General features: G+C 45.0%; 5 pseudogenes; all 5 read left to right on the forward strand.

Moving 5' to 3' along the window:
- The first annotated feature begins 1,731 nt into the window (after positions 1-1,731).
- LOC146835157 (U7 small nuclear RNA) lies at positions 1,732-1,786 on the forward strand (annotated as a pseudogene).
- Positions 1,787-5,174: 3,388 nt separating this feature from the next.
- On the forward strand, positions 5,175-5,229 carry LOC146835158 (U7 small nuclear RNA; annotated as a pseudogene).
- A 3,390-nt stretch (positions 5,230-8,619) lies between these two features.
- Positions 8,620-8,674, forward strand: LOC146835159 (U7 small nuclear RNA; annotated as a pseudogene).
- A 3,397-nt stretch (positions 8,675-12,071) lies between these two features.
- On the forward strand, positions 12,072-12,126 carry LOC146835160 (U7 small nuclear RNA; annotated as a pseudogene).
- Positions 12,127-15,514: 3,388 nt separating this feature from the next.
- LOC146835161 (U7 small nuclear RNA) lies at positions 15,515-15,569 on the forward strand (annotated as a pseudogene).
- The last annotated feature ends 1,794 nt before the right edge of the window (positions 15,570-17,363 follow it).

Here is a 17,363-nt window from a genome sequence, read left to right on the forward strand (position 1 = left end):
GTGTTACCCCATGGCACCCCATTGTGAGCCAGTGAGGGGAAAAGGACAGAAATGCACGTATCTCATAAATTAAGGCTTATTCCGGTCCTTTTCTTTTGACTCAGGGCAGCGCAGCAAGATTTCTTGCAGTGCTGCCCTGTGCCAAAACCTCATAAATGAGGCCCTTAATTTGAAGAGGTTTGCCACATTTTATAGCTCTGTCCTCAAGTTCCCCTTAAAATTCTCCCCTCCCCCTACCTTGCATCTCCTGCCTCCACTAAAACATTAAGGGGTATATTTACATGGAAATTGACAGAGCGCGGCGTTAGCCTTCTTGGCGTAACGCAGCGCTCTGCCACTTTGGAAACCCAGGGCTGCAATGTTTTTACAACAATATGGTGCAGCCCGGTGTTTCCCCCTGCTGTAGTGCTAATTAAAGCTGCAGAGCGCCAATGCAGGCACCCTTGGAACATAGAGCAAAGGTGACTGCGCTGGGGCATGATTGTTTACGTGGAGGAAGGTGTCCCTTTCTGCACATAAACAATCATACATGACTCCCAACAGCCACTCAGCAAGGCCTGCTCCCAAAACCCTGCACTGGCTCCCGGTTGCGGACAGAATAAAATACAAGTCTCTATATATCGCCCACAAATCTTTCTGGTAGAAAGGCCCCCCCATCCTCCAAGCCATCTTATCCCCTTACCACCCTAATAGACTTCTACGTTCATCCAGTCTCTAACTAAATGCGGTCCCAAAAATCAACAGGATGAGAAGGGGTGGTCGGTCCTTCCGCTTTACTTCCGCCAAGCTCTGGAACACACTTCCTCCCCATCCACGATCAGAACCAAATCTCCTTCCCTTCCGTAAACTTCTGAAAACTTGTTTTTTTCAAAACCCCTCCTACTAAGCTGCTGTGACCTGCCTCTCTCTCGGGTAGCGCTGGGACGCCTTCGGGTAGCCATGCACTCTACAAATGTCCATAACATAACATGCATGGCGTTTAGTTGTGTTTATGTGTACAATGCAGCACACATAGAAACAGTAAAAAAGGAGGAGAAATATGGCATTTTTCCTCATTGCGCCATGTAAAGACTAGGGGCATATTATCAAGGATGGCGTTAAAAGTTATCGCCGGTTTAGCGGCAGAACACCGCCGCTAAAGCGGCGATAATGGGCTTGATAATATGCCCTTGAGAATTCCAATAGAAGTCCATGTTCTGGTGTGAACATGGGCTTCCATTGTAATTTTCCACTGCATATTATGAAGCCCATTATCGCCGCTTTAGCAGCAGTTTTCTGCCGCTAAATCAGCGATAATTTTGAATCTGTTCTTGATAATATGCCCCCAGGTGTTTTTTTGTCTTAATTTTGGCACTGCCCCATATTTATACCACCCTTGTAAATATGGGGCAGCGGTTGTACGTATTTTAACCCGATCTAGCATGGACGCCAGGCGTCTCATTCCAGTGACGTAAAAAGCAATGGCGAGCCATTCTAGCCAGTGAGGTGCTTGGTTTGACGACGACAGATGTAAGTAGGGCGTGGCCACTGAACTAATATTTGCATATTTTCTGTGCAATGCTATCAACTTCTTTTCTTTGGTTCTCTGTGCTAAATTCTCAATACTAACTTCTGTTAGTACCCTCAGATCTTTAACTCCTTCCCATTTTAATCAAAGTGAATATATATAAGTGGACCTAATAAACGTAGGTGTTACTTAGACCGACCCGTGAAATTGCTACGTTTTGTGCTAAGAATACAGCTCTTTACAATTTGTCTAGAAGGTTCCTCTTAAAGAGGAGCCGCCTATTCACGGTTAATGAAAGTTTTAGAGAAAATGCAGAAAAGAATTGCTTAGAAGCGGAATAAGAAATGGAATACATTTAGTGAGTTTGACTAATTGTGTAGATTAAAGGTAGATATATCGCGAAAATTTTGTAAACACAAACGAGATTAGTGAAGCTCATTTTTGTTAGTTGAAAATTGCTCAATTTTACCTTAATTTGAAAGCTGGGATTTTTTTAGTCCATGTAACTTCTACATATGCTGCTAAGTAGAATGCTTTGTGAGAAGTTGTCGCTCGAGAGATAATTAAATGATTACAACGAGCTTAAAGTTCAACAAAACGGACATGCACAGTGTAAGGTAGCAGGCCCTGGAACCACTGGCTAAAGAAACAGTGACACTAGTTACAAAACTTACTTAACTGACCACGAGTTAGAGCACCCGGGCCCTTTTTAGGTTTCGCCTGCACAGCTGTGCTTGTGAAATCTATTGTTTTTTATATAAACTTAAAAAGGGGCTCACATCCCGCCCCTCTCTTTCCTGGCTTCTGTGCGTGCCACTTACTTTTCCTCCATTTATATTGGTTGTAGCATGTTTTCCTGCTTTTACAAAGGCTTGCTCCTTGACTGCTTCTCTTATCAGTTTCCCCCGGCCAAAATACTGTTAACATCTGCTTTGGTGGAACTCTTTTTTTTTTAATATAGTTTTCCCTATTTTCGCATTTTTGTCCTGCAGCATATATTTAGCACCCGGAGAAAGTGATTTGCCCAGAATCAGGATGTTGCGCCGCTGAGACTCGAACATGGATCCCTAGCTCTCGAGTCAGCAGCTCTGGCCGCTGCACCACATCCTCTCCACTTCTGTGTTACTTGTCAGGGAGGTCCTTCCTTTGTCCCGAGTGATGATTGATAAAAACAGCATTTTATTCGTCACACAGTCTAAACGGATGCATCCCGATGCTTGTATTGACAGGGTCAACCGACTGGCGATGCCTGTGTTGTATGTGTGTGAGGTGGGTGGGTGTAGACAGTGCCGCTAGGGAGGGCCTGATAAATGACGTGTCGAGCAGGCAGGGCCAGAATGGGAACACAAAGCAGCCCTGGCAAATGTTATCAGACCAGCCCCCATATGGTGCGTGCGAGCGAGCCTAACCTATAGAACGGATGTCTGGGGGAAGAATATTTGTGAAGAATTGCATTATTGGTGCATTCTACACCAGTATTTTCATTATATATTGAAATGTCTGTGTTTACTGAGGGTGAGGACACACACGGGCTTATTTACAAGCTCCTGTGCGCTGATGGAAATTCTCTTTTAGTGACGGTCCGGCGGCACACACTGCAGGGCCATATCTAAAAGGCCACGTAAAGCCATGCTACGTGGCTTTTCGTGGCTTTTCATGGCCTTGTAGATATGGACTGAGGCAACGCAGCACAAGTTGCTGCGTTGCTTCACCCTGCAATAGGGAGGCGTGCCATGGGCATTACAGTGGGTGTTCCCACGTAACACCCATGGCATTTGACACTCCCAGACTTACGAGATTTAATAAACCTGGAAATACGCAAAAAGCCTAAGCCTTCCAGGGGAGGTGTAAGTGAGGCGCAACAAGGAGAAATACCTTTATTTGTTCTCGTTTTTCCTTCTTCTCAGGCACGCTTGCACCATGGTGCAAGGGTGCTTGTGTTACCCCATGGCACCCCATTGTGAGCCAGTGAGGGGGAAAGGACAGGAATGCACGTATCTCATAAATTAAGGCTTATTCCGGTCCTTTTCTTTTGACTCAGGGCAGCGCAGCAAGATTTCTTGCAGTGCTGCCCTGTGCCAAAACCTCATAAATGAGGCCCTTAATTTGAAGAGGTTTGCCACATTTTATAGCTCTGTCCTCAAGTTCCCCTTAAAATTCTCCCCTCCCCCTACCTTGCATCTCCTGCCTCCACTAAAACATTAAGGGGTATATTTACATGGAAAGTGACAGAGCGCGGCGTTAGCCTTCTTGGCATAACGCAGCGCTCTGCCACTTTGGAAACGCAGGGCTGCAATGTTTTTACAACAATATGGTGCAGCCCGGTGTTTCCCCCTGCTGTAGTGCTAATTAAAGCTGCCTAGCGCCAATGCAGGCACCCTTGGAACATAGATCAAAGGTGACTGCGCTGGGGCATGATTGTTTACGTGCAGGAAGGTGTCCCTTTCTGCACATAAACAATCATACATGACTCCCAACAGCCACTCAGCAAGGCCTGCTCCCAAAACCCTGCACTGGCTCCTGGTTGCGGACAGAATAAAATGCAAGTCTCTATGTATCGCCCACAAATCTTTCTGGTAGAAAGGCCCCCCCATCCTCCAAGCCATCGTATCCCCTTACCACCCTAATAGACTTCTACGTTCATCCAGTCTCTAACTAAATGCGGTCCCAAAAATCAACAGGATGAGAAGGGGTGGTCGGTCCTTCCGCTTTACTTCCGCCAAGCTCTGGAACACACTTCCTCCCCATCCACGATCAGAACCAAATCTCCTTCCCTTCCGTAAACTTCTGAAAACTTGTTTTTTTCAAAACCCCTCCTACTAAGCTGCTGTGACCTGCCTCTCTCTCGGGTAGCGCTGGGACGCCTTCGGGTAGCCATGCACTCTACAAATGTCCATAACATAACATGCATGGCGTTTAGTTGTGTTTATGTGTACAATGCAGCACACATAGAAACAGTAAAAAAGGAGGAGAAATATGGCATTTTTCCTCATTGCGCCATGTAAAGACTAGGGGCATATTATCAAGGATGGCGTTAAAAGTTATCGCCGGTTTAGCGGCAGAACACCGCCGCTAAAGCGGCGATAATGGGCTTGATAATATGCCCTTGAGAATTCAAATAGAAGTCCATGTTCTGGTGTGAACATGGGCTTCCATTGTAATTTTCCACGGCATATTATCAAGCCCATTATCGCCGCTTTAGCAGCAGTTTTCTGCCGCTAAATCAGCGATAATTTTGAATCTGTTCTTGATAATATGCCCCAGGTGTTTTTTTGTCTTAATTTTGGCACTGCCCCATATTTATACCACCCTTGTAAATATGGGGCAGCGGTTGTACGTATTTTAACCCGATCTAGCATGGACGCCAGGCGTCTCATTCCAGTGACGTAAAAAGCAATGGCGAGCCATTCTAGCCAGTGAGGTGCTTGGTTTGACGACGACAGATGTAAGTAGGGCGTGGCCACTGAACTAATATTTGCATATTTTCTGTGCAATGCTATCAACTTCTTTTCTTTGGTTCTCTGTGCTAAATTCTCAATACTAACTTCTGTTAGTACCCTCAGATCTTTAACTCCTTCCCATTTTAATCAAAGTGAATATATATAAGTGGACCTAATAAACGTAGGTGTTACTTAGCCCGACCCGTGACATTGCTACGTTTTGTGTTCAGAATACAGCTCTTTACAATTTGTCTAGAAGGTTCCTCTTAAAGAGGAACCGCCTATTCACAGTTAATGAAAGTTTTAGAGAAAATGCAAAAAAGAATTGCTTAGAAGCGGAGTAAGAAATGGAATACATTTAGCGAGTTTGGCTAATTGTGTAGATTAAAGGTAGATATATCGCAAAAATTTTGTAAACACAAACGAGATTAGCGAAGCTCATTTTTGTTAGTTGAAAATTGCTCAATTTTACCTTAATTTGAAAGCTGGGATTTTTTTAGTCCATGTAACTTCTACATATGCTGCTAAGTAGAATGCTTTGTGAGAAGTTGTAGATCGAGAGATAATTAAATGATTACAATGAGCTTAAAGTTCAACAAAACGGACATGCACAGTGTAAGGTAGCAGGCCCTGGAACCACTGGCTAAAGAAACAGTGACACTAGTTACAAAACTTACTTAACTGACCACGAGTTAGAGCACCCGGGCCCTTTTTAGGTTTCGCCTGCACAGCTGTGCTTGTGAAATCTATTGTTTTTTATATAAACTTAAAAAGGGGCTCACATCCCGCCCCTCTCTTTCCTGGCTTCTGTGCGTGCCACTTACTTTTCCTCCATTTATATTGGTTGTAGCATGTTTTCCTGCTTTTACAAAGGCTTGTTCCTTGACTGCTCCTCTTATCAGTTTCCCCCGGCCAAAATACTGTTAACATCTGCTTTGGTGGAACTCTTTTTTTTTTTTATATAGTTTTCCCTCTTTTGCATTTTTGTCCTGCAACATATATTTAGCAACCGGAGAAAGTGATTTGCCCAGAATCAGGATGTTGCGCCGCTGAGACTCGAACATGGATCCCTAGCTCTCGAGTCAGCAGCTCTGGCCGCTGCACCACATCCTCTCCACTTCTGTGTTACTTGTCAGGGAGGTCCTTCCTTTGTCCCGAGTGATGATTGATAAAAACAGCATTTTATTCGTCACACAGTCTAAACGGATGCATCCCGATGCTTGTATTGACAGGGTCAACCGACTGGCGATGCCTGTGTTGTATGTGTGTGAGGTGGGTGGGTGTAGACAGTGCCGCTAGGGAGGGCCTGATAAATGACGTGTCGAGCAGGCAGGGCCAGAATGGGAACACAAAGCAGCCCTGGCAAATGTTATCAGACCAGCCCCCATATGGTGCGTGCGAGCGAGCCTAACCTATAGAACGGATGTCTGGGGGAAGAATATTTGTGAAGAATTGCATTATTGGTGCATTCTACACCAGTATTTTCATTATATATTGAAATGTCTGTGTTTACTGAGGGTGAGGACACTCACAGGCTTATTTACAAGCTCCTGTGCGCTGATAGAAATTCACTTTATTGACGGTCCGGTGGCACACACTGCAGGGCCATATCTAAAAGGCCACGTAAAGCCATGCTACGTGGCTTTTCGTGGCTTTTCATGGCCTTGTAGATATGGACTGAGGCAACGCAGCACAAGTTGCTGCGTTGCTTCACCCTGCAATAGGGAGGCGTGCCATGGGCATTACAGTGGGTGTTCCCACGTAACACCCATGGCATTTGACACACTCCCAGACTTACGAGATTTAATAAACCTGGAAATACGCAAAAAGCCTAAGCCTTCCAGGGGAGGTGTAAGTGAGGCGCAACAAGGAGAAATACCTTTATTTGTTCTCGTTTTTCCTTCTTCTCAGGCACGCTTGCACCATGGTGCAAGGGTGCTTGTGTTACCCCATGGCACCCCATTGTGAGCCAGTGAGGGGAAAAGGACAGGAATGCACGTATCTCATAAATTAAGGCTTATTCCGGTCCTTTTCTTTTGACTCAGGGCAGCGCAGCAAGATTTCGTGCAGTGCTGCCCTGTGCCAAAACCTCATAAATGAGGCCCTTAATTTGAAGAGGTTTGCCACATTTTATAGCTCTGTCCTCAAGTTCCCCTTAAAATTCTCCCCTCCCCCTACCTTGCATCTCCTGCCTTCACTAAAACATTAAGGGGTATATTTACATGGAAAGTGACAGAGCGCGGCGTTAGCCTTCTTGGCATAACGCAGCGCTCTGACACTTTGGAAACGCAGGGCTGCAATGTTTTTACAACAACATGGTGCAGCCCGGTGTTTCCCCCTGCTGTAGTGCTAATTAAAGCTGCCTAGCGCCAATGCAGGCACCCTTGGAACATAGAGCAAAGGTGACTGCGCTGGGGCATGATTGTTTACGTGCAGGAAGGTGTCCCTTTCTGCACATAAACAATCATACATGACTCCCAACAGCCACTCAGCAAGGCCTGCTCCCAAAACCCTGCACTGGCTCCTGGTTGCGGACAGAATAAAATGCAAGTCTCTATGTATCGCCCACAAATCTTTCTGGTAGAAAGGCCCCCCCATCCTCCAAGCCATCGTATCCCCTTACCACCCTAATAGACTTCTACGTTCATCCAGTCTCTAACTAAATGCGGTCCCAAAAATCAACAGGATGAGAAGGGGTGGTCGGTCCTTCCGCTTTACTTCCGCCAAGCTCTGGAACACACTTCCTCCCCATCCACGATCAGAACCAAATCTCCTTCCCTTCCGTAAACTTCTGAAAACTTGTTTTTTTCAAAACCCCTCCTACTAAGCTGCTGTGACCTGCCTCTCTCTCGGGTAGCGCTGGGACGCCTTCGGGTAGCCATGCACTCTACAAATATCCATAACATAACATGCATGGCGTTTAGTTGTGTTTATGTGTACAATGCAGCACACATAGAAACAGTAAAAAAGGAGGAGAAATATGGCATTTTTCCTCATTGCGCCATGTAAAGACTAGGGGCATATTATCAAGGATGGCGTTAAAAGTTATCGCCGGTTTAGCGGCAGAACACCGCCGCTAAAGCGGCGATAATGGGCTTGATAATATGCCCTTGAGAATTCCAATAGAAGTCCATATTCTGGTGTGAACATGGGCTTCCATTGTAATTTTCCACTGCATATTATCAAGCCCATTATCGCCGCTTTAGCAGCAGTTTTCTGCCGCTAAATCAGCGATAATTTTGAATCTGTTCTTGATAATATGCCCCCAGGTGTTTTTTTGTCTTAATTTTGGCACTGCCCCATATTTATACCACCCTTGTAAATATGGGGCAGCGGTTGTACGTATTTTAACCCGATCTAGCATGGATGCCAGGCGTCTCATTCCAGTGACGTAAAAAGCAATGGCGAGCCATTCTAGCCAGTGAGGTGCTTGGTTTGACGACGACAGATGTAAGTAGGGCGTGGCCACTGAACTAATATTTGCATATTTTCTGTGCAATGCTATCAACTTCTTTTCTTTGGTTCTCTGTGCTAAATTCTCAATACTAACTTCTGTTAGTACCCTCAGATCTTTAACTCCTTCCCATTTTAATCAAAGTGAATATATATAAGTGGACCTAATAAACGTAGGTGTTACTTAGCCCGACCCGTGACATTGCTACGTTTTGTGTTAAGAATACAGCTCTTTACAATTTGTCTAGAAGGTTCCTCTTAAAGAGGAGCCGCCTATTCACGGTTAATGAAAGTTTTAGAGAAAATGCAGAAAAGATTTGCTTAGAAGTGGGCTAAGAAATCGAATACATTTAGCGAGTTTGGCTAACAGTGTAGATTAAAAGTAGATATAGCGCGAACATTTTGTAAATACAAATGAGATTAGCAAAGCTCATCTTTGTTAATTGAAAATTGCTCAAGTTTACCTTAATTTGAAAACTGGGATTTTTTTAGTCCATGTAACTTCTACTTATGCTGCTAAGTAGAATTCTTTGTGAGAAGTTGTTGCTCGAGAGATAATTAAATGATTACAATGAGCTTAAAGTTCAACAATATGGACTTGTACAGTGTAAGGTAGCAGGCCCTGGAACCACTGGCTAAAGAAACAGTGACACTAGTTACAAAACTTACTTAACTGACCACGAGTTAGAGCACCCGGGCCCTTTTTAGGTTTCGCCTGCACAGCTGTGCTTGTGAAATCTATTGTTTTTTATATAAACTTAAAAAGGGGCTCACATCCCGCCCCTCTCTTTCCTGGCTTCTGTGCGTGCCACTTACTTTTCCTCCATTTATATTGGTTGTAGCATGTTTTCCTGCTTTTACAAAGGCTTGTTCCTTGTCTGCTTCTCTTATCAGTTTCCCCCTGCCAAAATACTGTTAACATCTGCTTTGGTGGAACTCTTTTTTTTTTTTTTTAAATATAGTTTTCCCTCATTTCGTATTTTTGTCCTGCAGCATATGTTGAGCACCCGGAGAAAGTGATTTGCCCAGAATCAGGATGTTGCGCCGCTGAGACTCGAACATGGATCCCTAGCTCTCGAGTCAGCAGCTCTGGCCACTGCACCACATCCTCTCCACTTCTGTGTTACTTGTCAGGGAGGTCCTTCCTTTGTCCCGAGTGATGATTGATAAAAACAGCATTTTATTTGTCACACAGTCTAAACGGATGCATCCCGATGCTTGTATTGACAGGGTCACCCGACTGGCGATGCCTGTGTTGTATGTGTGTGGGGTGGGTGGGTGTAGACAGTACCGCTAGGGAGGGCCTGATAAATGACGTGTTTAGCAGGCAGGGCCAGAATGGGAACACAAAGCAGCCCTGGCAAATGTTATCAGACCAGCCCCCATACGGTGCGTGCGAGCGAGCCTAACCAATAGAACGAATGTCTGGGGGAAGAATATTTGTGAAGAATTGCATTATTGGTACATTCTACACCAGTATTTTCATTATATATTGAAATGTCTGTGTTTACTGAGGGTGAGGACACTCACGGGCTTATTTACAAGCACCTGTGCGCTGATGGAAATTCACTTTATTGACGGTCCGGTGAAACACACTGCAGGGCCATATCTAAAATGCCACGTAAAGCCATGCTACGTGGCTTTTCGTTGCTTTTCATGGCCTTGTAGATATGGACTGAGGCAACGCAGCACAAGTTGCTGCGTTGCTTCACCCTGCAATAGGGAGGCGTGCCATGGGCATTACAGTGGGTGTTCCCACGTAACACCCATGGCATTTGACACATTCCCAGACTTACGAGATTTAATAAACCTGGAAATACGCAAAAAGCCTAAGCCTTCCAGGGGAGGTGTAAGTGAGGCGCAACAAGGAGAAATACCTTTATTTGTTCTCGTTTTTCCTTCTTCTCAGGCACGCTTGCACCATGGTGCAAGGGTGCTTGTGTTACCCCATGGCACCCCATTGTGAGCCAGTGAGGGGAAAAGGACAGGAATGCACGTATCTCATAAATTAAGGCTTATTCCGGTCCTTTTCTTTTGACTCAGGGCAGCGCAGCAAGATTTCTTGCAGTGCTGCCCTGTGCCAAAACCTCATAAATGAGGCCCTTAATTTGAAGAGGTTTGCCACATTTTATAGCTCTGTCCTCAAGTACCCCTTAAAATTCTCCCCTTCCCCTACCTTGCATCTCCTGCCTCCACTTAAACATTAAGGGGTATATGTACATGGAAAGTGACAGAGCGCGGCGTTAGCCTTCTTGGCGTAACGCAGCGCTCTGCCACTTTGGAAACGCAGGGCTGCAATGTTTTTACAACAATATGGTGCAGCCCGGTGTTTCCCCCTGCTGTAGTGCTAATTAAAGCTGCCTAGCGCCAATGCAGGCACCCTTGGAACATAGAGCAAAGGTGACTGCGCTGGGGCATGATTGTTTACGTGCAGGAAGGTGTCCCTTTCTGCACATAAACAATCATACATGACTCCCAACAGCCACTCAGCAAGGCCTGCTCCCAAAACCCTGCACTGGCTCCCGGTTGCGGACAGAATAAAATGCAAGTCTCTATGTATCGCCCACAAATCTTTCTGGTAGGAAGGCCCCCCCATCCTCCAAGCCATCATATCCCCTTACCACCCTAATAGACTTCTACGTTCATCCAGTCTCTAACTAAATGCGGTCCCAAAAATCAACAGGATGAGAAGGGGTGGTCGGTCCTTCCGCTTTACTTGCGCCAAGCTCTGGAACACGCTTCCTCCCCATCCACGATCAGAACCAAATCTCCTTCCCTTCCGTAAACTTCTGAAAACTTGTTTTTTTCAAAACCCCTCCTACGAAAATGCTGTGACCTGCCTCTCTCACGGGTAGCGCTGGGACGCCTTCGGGTAGCCATGCACTCTACAAATGTAAATAACATAACATGCATGGCGTTTAGTTGTGTTTATGTGTACAATGCAGCACACATAGAAACAGTAAAAAAGGAGGAGAAATATGGCATTTTTCCTCATTGCGCCATGTAAAGACTAGGGGCATATTATCAAGGATGGTGTTAAAAGTTATCGCCGGTTTAGCGGCAGAACACCGCCGCTAAAGCGGCGATAATGGGCTTGATAATATGCCCTTGAGAATTCCAATAGAAGTCCATGTTCTGGTGTGAACATGGGCTTCCATTGTAATTTTCCACGGCATATTATCAAGCCCATTATCGCCGCTTTAGCAGCAGTTTTCTGCCGCTAAATCAGCGATAATATTAAATCTGTTCTTGATAATATGCCCCCAGGTGTTTTTTTTGTCTTAATTTAGGCACTGCCCCATATTTACACCACCCTTGTAAATATGGGGCAGCGGTTGTACGTATTTTAACCCGATCTAGCATGGACGCCAGGCGTCTCATTCCAGTGACGTAAAAAGCAATGGCGAGCCATTCTAGCCAGTGAGGTGCTTGGTTTGACGACGACAGATGTAAGTAGGGCGTGGCCACTGAACTAATATTTGCATATTTTCTGTGCAATGCTATCAACTTCTTTTGTTTGGTTCTCTGTGCTAAATTCTCAATACTAACTTCTGTTAGTACCCTCAGATCTTTAACTCCTTCCCATTTTAACCAAAGTGAATATATATAAGTGGACCTAATAAACGTAGGTGTTACTTAGCCCGACCCGTGAAATTGCTACGTTTTGTGTTAAGAATACAGTTCTTTACAATTTGTCTAGAAGGTTCCTCTTAAAGAGGAGCTGCCTATTCACGGTTAATGAAAGTTTTAGAGAAAATGCAGAAAAGAATTGCTTAGAAGCGGAATAAGAAATGGAATACATTTAGCGAGTTTGGCTAATTGTGTAGGTTAAAGGTAGATATAGCGTGAACATATTGTAAATACAAACGAGATTAGCGAACCTCATTTTTGTTAGTTGAAAATTGCTCAATTTTACCTTAATTTGAAAGCTGGGATTTTTTTAGTCCATGTAACTTCTACATATGCTGCTAAGTAGAATGCTTTGTGAGAAGTTGTAGATCGAGAGATAATTAAATGATTACAACGAGCTTAAAGTTCAACAAAACGGACATGCACAGTGTAAGGTAGCAGGCCCTGGAACCACTGGCTAAAGAAACAGTGACACTAGTTACAAAACTTACTTAACTGACCACGAGTTAGAGCACCCGGGCCCTTTTTAGGTTTCGCCTGCACAGCTGTGCTTGTGAAATCTATTGTTTTTTATATAAACTTAAAAAGGGGCTCACATCCCGCCCCTCTCTTTCCTGGCTTCTGTGCGTGCCACTTACTTTTCCTCCATTTATATTGGTTGTAGCATGTTTTCCTGCTTTTACAAAGGCTTGTTCCTTGACTGCTTCTCTTATCAGTTTCCCCCGGCCAAAATACTGTTAACATCTGCTTTGGTGGAACTCTTTTTTTTTTTATATAGTTTTCCCTCTTTTCGCATTTTTGTCCTGCAGCATATATTTAGCACCCGGAGAAAGTGATTTGCCCAGAATCAGGATGTTGCGCCGCTGAGACTCGAACATGGATCCCTAGCTCTCGAGTCAGCAGCTCTGGCCGCTGCACCACATCCTCTCCACTTCTGTGTTACTTGTCAGGGAGGTCCTTCCTTTGTCCCGAGTGATGATTGATAAAAACAGCATTTTATTCGTCACACAGTCTAAACGGATGCATCCCGATGCTTGCATTGACAGGGTCAACCGACTGGCGATGCCTGTGTTGTATGTGTGTGAGGTGGGTGGGTGTAGACAGTGCCGCTAGGGAGGGCCTGATAAATTACGTGTCGAGCAGGCAGGGCCAGAATGGGAACACAAAGCAGCCCTGGCAAATGTTATCAGACCAGCCCACATATGGTGCGTGCGAGCGAGCCTAACCTATAGAACGGATGTCTGGGGGAAGAATATTTGTGAAGAATTGCATTATTGGTGCATTCTACACCAGTATTTTCATTATATATTGAAATGTCTGTGTTTACTGAGGGTGAGGACACTCACAGGCTTATTTACAAGCTCCTGTGCGCTGATGGAAATTCACTTTATTGACGGTCCGGTGGCACACACTGCAGGGCCATATCTAAAAGGCCACGTAAAGCCATGCTACGTGGCTTTTCGTGGCTTTTCATGGCCTTGTAGATATGGACTGAGGCAACGCAGCACAAGTTGCTGCGTTGCTTCACCCTGCAATAGGGAGGCGTGCCATGGGCATTACAGTGGGTGTTCCCACGTATCACCCATGGCATTTGACACTCCCAGACTTACGAGATTTAATAAACCTGGAAATACGCAAAAAGCCTAAGCCTTCCAGGGGAGGTGTAAGTGAGGCGCAACAAGGAGAAATACCTTTATTTGTTCTCGTTTTTCCTTCTTCTCAGGCACGCTTGCACCATGGTGCAAGGGTGCTTGTGTCACCCCATGGCACCCCATTGTGAGCCAGTGAGGGGAAAAGGACAGGAATGCACGTATCTCATAAATTAAGGCTTATTCCGGTCCTTTTCTTTTGACTCAGGGCAGCGCAGCAAGATTTCGTGCAGTGCTGCCCTGTGCCAAAACCTCATAAATGAGGCCCTTAATTTGAAGAGGTTTGCCACATTTTATAGCTCTGTCCTCAAGTTCCCCTTAAAATTCTCCCCTCCCCCTACCTTGCATCTCCTGCCTTCACTAAAACATTAAGGGGTATATTTACATGGAAAGTGACAGAGCGCGGCGTTAGCCTTCTTGGCATAACGCAGCGCTCTGACACTTTGGAAACGCAGGGCTGCAATGTTTTTACAACAATATGGTGCAGCCCGGTGTTTCCCCCTGCTGTAGTGCTAATTAAAGCTGCCTAGCGCCAATGCAGGCACCCTTGGAACATAGAGCAAAGGTGACTGCGCTGGGGCATGATTGTTTACGTGCAGGAAGGTGTCCCTTTCTGCACATAAACAATCATACATGACTCCCAACAGCCACTCAGCAAGGCCTGCTCCCAAAACCCTGCACTGGCTCCTGGTTGCGGACAGAATAAAATGCAAGTCTCTATGTATCGCCCACAAATCTTTCTGGTAGAAAGGCCCCCCCATCCTCCAAGCCATCGTATCCCCTTACCACCCTAATAGACTTCTACGTTCATCCAGTCTCTAACTAAATGCGGTCCCAAAAATCAACAGGATGAGAAGGGGTGGTCGGTCCTTCCGCTTTACTTCCGCCAAGCTCTGGAACACACTTCCTCCCCATCCACGATCAGAACCAAATCTCCTTCCCTTCCGTAAACTTCTGAAAACTTGTTTTTTTCAAAACCCCTCCTACTAAGCTGCTGTGACCTGCCTCTCTCTCGGGTAGCGCTGGGACGCCTTCGGGTAGCCATGCACTCTACAAATATCCATAACATAACATGCATGGCGTTTAGTTGTGTTTATGTGTACAATGCAGCACACATAGAAACAGTAAAAAAGGAGGAGAAATATGGCATTTTTCCTCATTGCGCCATGTAAAGACTAGGGGCATATTATCAAGGATGGCGTTAAAAGTTATCGCCGGTTTAGCGGCAGAACACCGCCGCTAAAGCGGCGATAATGGGCTTGATAATATGCCCTTGAGAATTCCAATAGAAGTCCATGTTCTGGTGTGAACATGGGCTTCCATTGTAATTTTCCACTGCATATTATCAAGCCCATTATCGCCGCTTTAGCAGCAGTTTTCTGCCGCTAAATCAGCGATAATTTTGAATCTGTTCTTGATAATATGCCCCCAGGTGTTTTTTTGTCTTAATTTTGGCACTGCCCCATATTTATACCACCCTTGTAAATATGGGGCAGCGGTTGTACGTATTTTAACCCGATCTAGCATGGATGCCAGGCGTCTCATTCCAGTGACGTAAAAAGCAATGGCGAGCCATTCTAGCCAGTGAGGTGCTTGGTTTGACGACGACAGATGTAAGTAGGGCGTGGCCACTGAACTAATATTTGCATATTTTCTGTGCAATGCTATCAACTTCTTTTCTTTGGTTCTCTGTGCTAAATTCTCAATACTAACTTCTGTTAGTACCCTCAGATCTTTAACTCCTTCCCATTTTAATCAAAGTGAATATATATAAGTGGACCTAATAAACGTAGGTGTTACTTAGCCCGACCCGTGACATTGCTACGTTTTGTGTTAAGAATACAGCTCTTTACAATTTGTCTAGAAGGTTCCTCTTAAAGAGGAGCCGCCTATTCACGGTTAATGAAAGTTTTAGAGAAAATGCAGAAAAGATTTGCTTAGAAGTGGGCTAAGAAATCGAATACATTTAGAGAGTTTGGCTAACAGTGTAGATTAAAAGTAGATATAGCGCGAACATTTTGTAAATACAAACGAGATTAGCAAAGCTCATCTTTGTTAATTGAAAATTGCTCAAGTTTACCTTAATTTGAAAACTGGGATTTTTTTAGTCCATGTAACTTCTACTTATGCTGCTAAGTAGAATTCTTTGTGAGAAGTTGTTGCTCGAGAGATAATTAAATGATTACAATGAGCTTAAAGTTCAACAATATGGACTTGTACAGTGTAAGGTAGCAGGCCCTGGAACCACTGGCTAAAGAAACAGTGACACTAGTTACAAAACTTACTTAACTGACCACGAGTTAGAGCACCCGGGCCCTTTTTAGGTTTCGCCTGCACAGCTGTGCTTGTGAAATCTATTGTTTTTTATATAAACTTAAAAAGGGGCTCACATCCCGCCCCTCTCTTTCCTGGCTTCTGTGCGTGCCACTTACTTTTCCTCCATTTATATTGGTTGTAGCATGTTTTCCTGCTTTTACAAAGGCTTGTTCCTTGTCTGCTTCTCTTATCAGTTTCCCCCTGCCAAAATACTGTTAACATCTGCTTTGGTGGAACTCTTTTTTTTTTTTTTTAAATATAGTTTTCCCTCATTTCGTATTTTTGTCCTGCAGCATATGTTGAGCACCCGGAGAAAGTGATTTGCCCAGAATCAGGATGTTGCGCCGCTGAGACTCGAACATGGATCCCTAGCTCTCGAGTCAGCAGCTCTGGCCACTGCACCACATCCTCTCCACTTCTGTGTTACTTGTCAGGGAGGTCCTTCCTTTGTCCCGAGTGATGATTGATAAAAACAGCATTTTATTTGTCACACAGTCTAAACGGATGCATCCCGATGCTTGTATTGACAGGGTCACCCGACTGGCGATGCCTGTGTTGTATGTGTGTGGGGTGGGTGGGTGTAGACAGTACCGCTAGGGAGGGCCTGCCTGATAAATGACGTGTTTAGCAGGCAGGGCCAGAATGGGAACACAAAGCAGCCCTGGCAAATGTTATCAGACCAGCCCCCATACGGTGCGTGCGAGCGAGCCTAACCAATAGAACGAATGTCTGGGGGAAGAATATTTGTGAAGAATTGCATTATTGGTACATTCTACACCAGTATTTTCATTATATATTGAAATGTCTGTGTTTACTGAGGGTGAGGACACTCACGGGCTTATTTACAAGCTCCTGTGCGCTGATGGAAATTCACTTTATTGACGGTCCGGTGAAACACACTGCAGGGCCATATCTAAAATGCCACGTAAAGCCATGCTACGTGGCTTTTCGTTGCTTTTCATGGCCTTGTAGATATGGACTGAGGCAACGCAGCACAAGTTGCTGCGTTGCTTCACCCTGCAATAGGGAGGCGTGCCATGGGCATTACAGTGGGTGTTCCCACGTAACACCCATGGCATTTGACACATTCCCAGACTTACGAGATTTAATAAACCTGGAAATACGCAAAAAGCCTAAGCCTTCCAGGGGAGGTGTAAGTGAGGCGCAACAAGGAGAAATACCTTTATTTGTTCTCGTTTTTCCTTCTTCTCAGGCACGCTTGCACCATGGTGCAAGGGTGCTTGTGTTACCCCATGGCACCCCATTGTGAGCCAGTGAGGGGAAAAGGACAGGAATGCACGTATCTCATAAATTAAGGCTTATTCCGGTCCTTTTCTTTTGACTCAGGGCAGCGCAGCAAGATTTCTT

Source organism: Triturus cristatus, chromosome 4_2, assembly GCF_964204655.1.
Source record: "Triturus cristatus chromosome 4_2, aTriCri1.1, whole genome shotgun sequence".
Lineage (NCBI taxonomy): Eukaryota > Metazoa > Chordata > Amphibia > Caudata > Salamandridae > Triturus > Triturus cristatus.